The 10149-nt window shown below is 33.3% G+C and overlaps 1 non-coding gene across 1 annotated transcript; it reads right to left on the minus strand.

Moving 5' to 3' along the window:
- Positions 1–2131: 2131 nt before the first annotated feature.
- LOC139845882 (small nucleolar RNA R71) lies at positions 2132–2238 on the minus strand. The gene has a single exon (XR_011758636.1). It is a non-coding gene; the product is annotated as a small nucleolar RNA R71 (small nucleolar RNA).
- Between the last annotated feature and the right edge of the window lie 7911 nt (positions 2239–10149).

Here is a 10149-nt window from a genome sequence, read left to right on the forward strand (position 1 = left end):
CGATTAGGTACACTGCCTATAAGTGTTGTAGCAAGGTTTAGGTATATCCATTCTATAAATAAATAAATATCTTGTGTAAAATTGTATCGTATTTAATAGTATTTCGTTGTAAAAAAATAATACTATTTCATATACACCTCGCATAACATCAAGTATTTTTTGCGCCGCTGCCGGGGACAGTCAAACGCCGGAAGCGAAACGCTATATATATAAAAAAAAAAGATTTTTAGTTTACTTTTGTAAAAATACGTTTTTGTAAAAATACGTTTTAATACAAAAATATAAAAAGAAAAACAAAATAAAGTATATTTTTAATAGTTTGTTAAATATATAAGTTTTATAAAGTTTTTTTATTTTTATTTTAGTTTGTAAAAATATAAGTTTTATATAAATATTTTTATTTAAACAGAAAAAAATAAATAAATAGATAACTCTCAGCCTGGTACTGTAGCAGTCCAAAACCTGGCCCGAAACCCTAGCTCATGCGATCGCATGAGCCCGAAGGCAAAACTTCATGCGATCGCATGAGGGTACCTGACACGCCACAGTTGACTGATTCCTGTAATAATTACGGTGTAATAATTATAATTATTATTTAATTAAAACCCTAATTAGGGTTATGTATTTAATTATTTAATTTTAAGTTTTAATTAATTTGTTTTATTTAGTTTAATTAGTTTTAATAAATTATAAACTTATTACTTTTATAAAATAAATAATATAAAAATAATGTTTTTATAAAAAATTGTACTTTTTACAACTTTAAGTATATTTTTATATTTTGTATCTTTTTATTTGTTTTAGCGTAATTTTTGTATTTTTCGCTCGTAATTAGTTTTAAGTCATAGTTTTTGCCATAGTTATTTTTATTTCTAGATTTTTAGGCTTTGCCGTAAAATCCCTTAAGTGCTTTTTCTTTAGACTAAGAATTAGGTGCTTTAGAATTTTGCGACGCCGTTTTTATATTTTAGTACCTTTTTAAGTAATTGCCGTTTTTGAATATAGAATTCATTTTAAGCTTTAATATTTATAGACGCAACTTTTATTTATTAGTTTTTAGTTCCTTTTAAGTTTCGACGCGCTACTTCTTATTTTTATTTTTCGACGTTTTTCGACGCGCTCTTTTTTTCTTTCTTATTTTTCGCCACTCTAGTTTTTAAGACTTAGAATTTTCTATTTCTTCTCTAAAATTTCTTTAAATTTCAACGAAAAATTATTTTAAGCGGTTAAATTGATAGACATCCAAATTTTCTGTTTCGTAGTAATAGTTGGATTTGTTAGTGGCTGAGTTGTGAGCTTCCGATTTAAAGGGTTCTGGCTCCCTGCTGTATCTATTGGCTATTCGAAACGTGGGCAAAAGCAGAAAAGTCTGTTAATTTGATAACTTTAATAATTTTTATCTTTTATAACTAATAGGATATTCAGTGAATGCACCCGAGCAAAACGTTCACCACCTTTCGTACGTTCACCACCTGTAACTCGATCAAGACATCTAGCAAATATTGTCGCCGTTGATTTTTCTTTAGAATCGTCATCCAGTCGACCAAGTACTCCAATTCAAATTTCCGATAATCCATTTTTTGAACCTGACCTCACAATTGAGAATCCGGAGAATATTCAGGAACAATTCATAGATCCTGAACCAGTAATCTTTCCTCCAGAACCACCAATCATTCAAACAGAAATTGTTGAGGAACCAACCATTAAATCAGAATCCTCTAGTGATTTAGATTCAACAAATTCAATTATGGAGAATCTGGAACCTCTAAGTATGGAAGACCGAATGCGAGCTAAACGCACTGGCCAAGGTCACGCAATTACTCAACCTAACATTAATGCGCCAGATTATGAAATCAAAGGACAAATCCTACACATGGTGACAAATCAATGCCAATTTAGTGGTGCGCCGAAGGAAGATCCAAATGAACATCTTCGTACCTTTAATAGGATCTGTACACTATTTAAAATCTGAGAAGTGGAGGATGAACAGATATATCTCATGTTATTTCCCTGAACTTTAAAGGGAGAAGCCAAAGATTGGTTAGAATCGTTACCTGAAGGAGCGATTGATACATGGGACGTTTTAGTTGAAAAATTTCTTAAACAATTCTTTCCGGCATCTAAAGCCGTAAGACTTCAAGGAGAAATTGTTACGTTCACACAGAAGCCAAATGAAACTCTATATGAAGCATGGACAAGATTTGGAAAATTATTGAGAGGATGTCCGCAACATGGTTTAGACACTTGTCAAATAGTACAAATATTCTACCAAGGATGCGACATCACTACAAGGAAAGACATCGATATAGCACCTGGTGGTTCCATTATGAAGAAAACAGTAACTGACGCTTACAAAATTATTGATAACACTGCTTCCCACTCACATGAGTGGCACCAAGAAAAAGATATCGTTAGATCATCTAAAGTAGCTAGAGTCGATTCTAGCCATGATTTAGATTCCATTTCCGCAAAGATAGATGCTGTCAAGAGACGAATGGAAAAGATGATTAAAGATATTCACTCAATAAGAATTAGTTGTGAGCAGTGTGGAGGACCACATTTAACAAAAGATTGTCTCAGTATTGAACTAACAATGGAACAAAGAGAGAATGTTTCATATCTAAACCAAAGCCCTGGAAATAATTATCAGAATAATTATCAACCGCCAAGACCAATCTACAATCAAAATCAGAATTATAACCGAAATGTTCCATACAACAACCAACAAGGTCCTAGCAATCAACAAGTATCCAACAATACTTACAATCAGCAAAGACCTAATTTTCAAAATAAACCACCACAAACAGATGATAAAAAGCCAAATTTAGAAGACATGGTGTCAAAGCTAGTTGAATCTCAAACTCAGTTTTTCACATCTCAGAAACAAACCAATGAACAAAATGCTCAAGCATTTAGAAATCAACAAGTTTCTATTCAAAATTTGGAACAAGAAGTGAGCTACCTAGCAAGGTTAATAGGTGAAAGAAAACCGGGAAGTTTTCCAAGTGATACAAATGCTAACCCCCGGAATGAAACAGCTAAAGCCATTACCACAAGAAGTGGTATTACACTTAAACCACCTGAAATACCTGTAATTTCTGATGAAGCTATTCCTACTCCACAAGAACCACAATCTGATCAAGATAAGGAAAAAGAACCGGTAGTTGAAAAGGTTAATGAAGATAACACAGTTAAGGCTAAACCATATGTTAAACCATACCAACCACCACTTCCTTACCCGAGTAAAATGAGAAAAGAGAGACTTGAAGTCGAGCAATCCAAATTCTTGGATATGTTTAAACAAATAAATGTCAATCTTCCTTTCATTGATGTGATTTCAGGAATGCCTAGATATGCTAAATTTCTGAAAGATCTAATCACAAATAGAAAGAAAATGGAAGAACTCTCGGCCGTTACTATGAATGCTAATTGTTCAGCAGTGCTGTTGTATAAGATACCAGAAAAACTCTCTGATCCAGGAAGTTTCACAATTCCATGTTTTCTGGGTAGTCTTAGTTCAATAGAAGCATTGGCAGATTTAGGTGCTAGTATAAATTTAATGCCGTATTCACTATACGCTAAACTAGACCTTGGAGAATTGAAACCAACACGAATAAGCATACAACTAGCCGATCGATCAGTAAAATATCCTAGAGGGATAATGGAAAACATGCTAGTTAAAGTTGGTACTTTAGTATTTCCAGTAGATTTTGTTATTCTGGACATGGAAGAAGATTCTCGAGTTCCTCTCATATTAGGAAGACCATTCTTAAACACGGCTAAAGCAATAATAGACGTGTTCGATAAGAAACTGACCCTAAGTATAGAGGACGAGAGTGTTACCTTTTCAGTTGATAGAGCCATGCAACAACCGCAATCTGCAGATGATACATGTTATTATATTCAAACTATAGATTCACATGCAGAATTGTTAGAAGAATTTCTAGAATTACAAGGAACAGGAGAATGTTCTTTAGGAGAAGGTACTGAACCAATTGATGAAACTGAAATGTTAGCTACACTTATGGCTAATGGATATGAACCAACAATAGAAAAATTCAAATGCTAAAAGAAGAAGACAGATATCGATACAAATCATCGATAGAAGAACCACCGACATTAGAGTTAAAGGCACTTCCAAACCATTTGGAATATGCTTATTTACATGGTGAATCTGAATTACCTGTAATAATATCGTCTTCTCTTACTGAAAATGAAAAATCTAAACTCATTTCTGTGCTAAAAGCTCATAAACCAACTATTGCATGGAAAATTCATGATATTAAAGGAATAAGTCCTTCGTATTGCACACATAAAATCCTTATGGAAGAAGGTCATAAAACGTATGTGCAACGCCAATGAAGACTAAATCCTAATATGCAAGATGTTGTTAAGAAAGAAATTATTAAACTGCTTAATGCAGGTTTAATTTATCCAATCTCTGATAGTCCATGGGTAAGCCCAGTTCAATGCGTACCTAAGAAGGGTGGCATGACTGTCATCACAAATGAAAAAAATGAGCTTATTCCTACTAGGACTGTAACAGGATGGCGTGTTTGTATTGATTATAGAAAATTAAATGACACCACCAGAAAAGATCACTTTCCCTTACCTTTCATTGATCAAATGTTGGAAAGATTAGCCGGAAATAGTTACTATTGTTTTCTTGATGGTTTTTCCGGATATTTTCAAATTCCAATAGCACCCGAGGACCAAGAGAAAACCACGTTCACATGCACTTATGGTACTTTTGCTTACAAACGTATGCCATTTGGACTTTGCAACGCCCCTGCAACCTTTCAAAGGTGCATGATGGCGATTTTTCACGATATGATAGAAGAATGCATGGAAGTTTTCATGGATGACTTTTTAGTCTTCGGTGATACTTTTGAAACATGTCTAATTAATCTTGAACGAATGCTTATTAGATGCGAACAATCAAATCTAGTACTTAATTGGGAGAAATGCCATTTCATGGTTAAAGAAGGCATCGTTCTTGGTCATAAAATTTCAAAGGAAGGAATTGAAGTAGATAGAGCTAAAGTAGATGTAATTGCTAAACTTCCACATCCCACCAATGTTAGAGGAGTTAGGAGTTTTCTAGGGCATGCCGGTTTTTACTGACGTTTCATAAAAGATTTTTGTAAAATTGCCACTCCTATGAATAAACTCCTAGAAAAGGATGCTCCATTCATCTTTTCAGATGAATGCATCAAATCTTTTAATATTCTTAAAGAAAAACTCACTAATGCGCCAATCATGATAACTCCAAATTGGAATCTACCATTTGAACTTATGTGCGATGCAAGTGATTTTGCAATGGGAGCCGTTTTAGGACAAAGGATTGAAAAATGATTTCAACCTATTTATTATGCTAGTATGATGTTACAAGGAGCACAAACAAATTACATAACTACTGAAAAAGAACTCCTTGCTATTGTCTTTGCTTTTGACAAATTTCGTTCATATCTCGTTCTAGCAAAAACGGTGGTCTATACTGACCATTCTGCTCTTAGATACCTATTTTCAAAACAAGATGCTAAACCACGATTAATCCGTTGGATCATACTCTTACAAGAGTTCGATATTGAGATCTGAGATAAAAAGGGAGCAGAAAATCTCGCCGCTGATCATCTTTCTCGTCTTGAAAATCCTGAATTAGAAGTTCTAAATGAATCGGCCATACAAGATAACTTTCCTGATGAATATCTATTGAAGATAGATTATAATGAAATTCCATGGTTTGCAGATTATGCAAACTACTTAGTATGTGGATTCCTTGAAAAAGGGTTGTCGTACCAAAAATGAAAGAAATTCTTCAGTGATATAAAACACTATTTCTGGGAAGATCCACATTTGTTTAAAAGTTGTCCCGATGGAATAATACGCCGATGTGTATTCAGAGATGAAGCTAGTAAAATATTAAACCATTGTCACACAGGACCAACAGGAGGGCATTATGGGCCTCAACTCACAGCAAGAAAAGTTTACGATGCTGGATTCTATTGGCCTACAATTTTCAAAGACGCCTACCTTCTTTGAAAATCCTGTGATGCTTGTCAAAGGGCTGGAAAAATAAGTCAACGTGATGAAATGCCACAAAATGTCATTCAAGTATGTGAAGTATTTGACATTTGGGGTATTGACTTTATGGGTCCATTTTCAAAATCTCATAATAATCTATACATTCTCGTTGTCATTGATTATGTATCTAAATGGGCGAAAGCACAAGCTCTCCCAACTAACGATGCACGAGTTGTAGTCAACTTTTTAAAACGTCTTTTTGCAAGGTTCGGAACAACGAAAGCTTTAATAAGTGATCGGGGTACTCATTTTTGTAACAATCAACTTGAGAAAGTTCTCAAAAGATATGAAGTAACTCATAAAATCTCCACTGCTTATCATCCACAGACAAGTGGACAAGTTGAAAATACAAACCGAGCTTTAAAACGTATTCTAGAGAAAACCGTAGGATCAAATCTGAAGGAATGGTCCATGAAATTAGAGGATGCACTATGGGCTTTTAGAACAGCCTACAAAACTCCAATTGGAACCACACCTTTTAAACTCGTTTACGGAAAAGCATGTCATCTTCCAGTAGAAATTGAACACAAAGCATTTTAGGCTTTGAAGACATGTAATCTTGATTTACATGAAGCCGGACGTCTACGGTTAAGTCAATTAAACTAATTAGAAGAATTAAGGCATGAAGCATACGAAAATTCGTTAATCTATAAGGAAAGAACGAAGAAATGGCATGATAAAAGAATCAGAAGTTCAAAAGAATTTAAAGAAGGAGACAGAGTTATTCTTTTCAATTCACGATTCAAGCTATTTCCTGAAAAATTGAAATCAAGATGGTCTGGACCATTCATAGTTAAAAGAGTTTTCCCGTACGAAACAGTAGAATTAATAAATTCAAATGGGATTGAATTTAAAGTTAATGGACACAGAGTTAAACATTACATACATGATCCGATGGAAGTTGACAACGAAGTTAATCACAATTTCAACACCACAGCTAACTAAGTGTGGGGAGAATCAAGTCTTTTAAGGATAATATGTATTTCTGTTAGAGTTAGATATTCTATTTTTGTGTAGTTCTCGAGAATGGAATCCGAATGGTCTTTCCCTAGCAGACCCTAAAGAACTAGTCTTCTCCCCCCATTCTGAATTTTTATTTTTTTTAGGTTTTACAAGATGAAGACTTCCTGCGAACTAAACCATGGTCTAATTCTACACGCTTTGATCACTAAACGTAATAATGACACCCTTCCAAGTGAATTGGTATCATTAATCAGAGGTAAATTGGACGGAGTAAGAAAAGAATCCAGGAACGAAAATAATAAGTTACATTTTGGTAAAGGAAAATCAAAATCCGCAGCGAAAAGAAGAGCACGACACCTTGAAAGATGTCACAAATGCGGAAAATGGTCACACGAAGGAAAATGCTCGACGAATCAGACATATTCCAATACCGAATTCGTTACTTTATGCAGAGATGGACCGTTCATATGTTTCGAAGAAAAAACGTTGAATGCTCGAGGTTACGCCTATGTAGCTATGGAAAACCAATTAGTCCGACTATCTTATGAGTGGGCTAAAGCAGGTCACTGAGAATTCTATTTCACAGGTAAGTATGTATATTTTTTATTTTTATTTTTATTATTTTTAACCTTTTGATAATAAACGCTAAATTGTTTGCTATAAAGTATTAAATTGGTATTCAATAAAATTAAGTATGCGTAACCGAAATTATTGATATCATACAAAAATTTATTACATCACTGCGAAATTTACCGTTTATTCTTAAGGTATAAATATCTTTAATCAATCAACCCAAAATATTTCAAAAATTCGTCAGGAGTAAAACTAGGTAATATAGCCGAAATTACTTTACCGAAAAGAGGGGCGTATATTTTTGATAATATTTGATTGATTAAAGTGGGATAAAAGACCAAAAAGATTTTTAATTTTATTTTTACTTTGTTTTAAAATTAATATTAAAATAATATTGTAAACTTTTTAAATCAATATATTTAAGTTTGTAAATATTTGAAAAATTAATATTTTTAATATAAGTTTGTATGTATAAAAACAAAAATATAATTTAAGTTTGGTGTGAATTTTTAATTATTATTAATATGAATTTTAATTTTATGCATTTTAAATTTAAGTTTGGTGTGAATTTAAAAACAAAAATTTACTTTATTTCGCTAAGTTAAAAATTGATTTCTAAAAATTCATCGTGAGTTGAAGACTAGGTCGTTGAACCGAAATTGCTCTACCCAAGGGAGGGACGAGAACTTTTATTATCATTATTTTTAATCTTATTGAATTAAAGTATGCCAAAAATATTAAAAAACCCAAAAAAATTTACTTTTAAAACCGCGCTTTGAATTGACATATTTTAAAATTTTGTCGAGGGACGGACTAGGACATCGTTCCGAAACACCCTCACTCCTAAAAAGAAATAAAATTTTAATTTTTAATTAATTATATGTTTCATTAGTATAAGGTTTTTATAAATAAAAAAAAAAATTCAAATGTTACTGTACCCGGCCCCCATGCGATCGCATGGGATTTAAACTACACCTCCATGCGATCGCATGGAGGCAAAAATCTGGTCAGATACAAGAGCAGCTCGCTGTTCTGTCTTCACCATAAACACACACACATATACGAACCTACTCCCAAATCACCTCTAAAATTCACAATTTTTCACCATAATTCGTAAAATTTCTCGCTCTAATCATGAAATTGTTCAGAAGTTTATCAAGAAAGGTAACAATTACATCCCTAAACCTCTTTAAATTTGATTTTTAGTGTTCTTGAGCTATATTTTTCCTAATTTGATTTTGTTAGTTTCTAGTGTAATTAGAGTTAAATTGTTTGTATTTTATGCATGTATAACATAGATTGATGCTATTTAACATGATTTGAAGCCAAAAACTTCAAAATTTTTAGAAATCTAGGGTTTGTGTTCTTGAGCAATTTGGGGCTTTGATATAAACAGGTTATGGCCGATTTTTTTCATGAATTATTGCTAAATTAAGTAGTGTAACATGATTAGGTAGCTAAATGATCCAAACTTTGATCCTAAACATGATTTTTGAGAATTAAAGTGGACTTTTTAAGTCCAAAATTCATGAACTTGATTAATTTGATATAATTGCCATTTGAGACTTGTTTAATTGTTAGTAATGAATGTTTTAACATGTTATTTGAGTTAAATGCTTATGAACTTTGTATACATTTTCATATATGCTTATTTGAAAAAGTGTAGAATTGTTAAAATTATGAAAATGTGTATAAGTTTAATTTTGATTTAACATGTTATTGTAATTGTGTTAATTTGTTATTTTGCTAACACTAATGCATATTTGGATGCACAAATTTTGTGTTTAATGTGTTTTGCAGAGATTTACATACACTGATGGTGCTTCATCATCATCCAGGCGACCTGCTCCAGAACCTGAACCAGAAATGCAATATGAACCTGAACAGGAGCAACAACAGGAACCACAACAACAGCTTGATCAACACGTACCTTATTATGATCCGCTACAATTTGTTGATGCCTTCACAGTATTTCCGATGCATCCACCAGTAGAATACCCAACAATTCCTGAACACACGTTGCATCCTAATATGAGATTTGATAGAAGCTGGAGAGATTACCCATCATATCAAAGTAACAAATTCAAACTGCTACTGAAAAATGTAGAGGTGCCAAGAGTAATCGATTGGGATCCTTTGGAAAGGGTCCAACTAGCTAACTCAGTTAGGGAGCATCTGATCCAAAGGTATGGCAGTTCTTCTTTTACCGATTGGGAACGTCTATTCACCATTCGTAGGCCTGTATATAAAGAATGGTGTGTTGAGCTCATGAGTACTATAGCGTTAAATGTAGATGTAGATAGATTAGATGATAGAAGTTTTCTTAGATTTATACTTGGCCGTAGGATGTACAGGATGTCCATGTTGGACATGGCCAGGGCATTACAGATTTACACTCCTAGTGAATTGCTACTACCCGATTGTATGAATTTGATTTATCGTGGTGAAAGGGTAGATAGGAATTTTGACGCGAACGCCGTCTGGAGGCGTATGTCAAACTATAATGTTTTTACGCTAGGAGGAAAACAC

Source organism: Rutidosis leptorrhynchoides, chromosome 4 (assembly GCF_046630445.1).
Source record: "Rutidosis leptorrhynchoides isolate AG116_Rl617_1_P2 chromosome 4, CSIRO_AGI_Rlap_v1, whole genome shotgun sequence".
NCBI classification, from domain to species: Eukaryota; Viridiplantae; Streptophyta; class Magnoliopsida; order Asterales; family Asteraceae; genus Rutidosis; species Rutidosis leptorrhynchoides.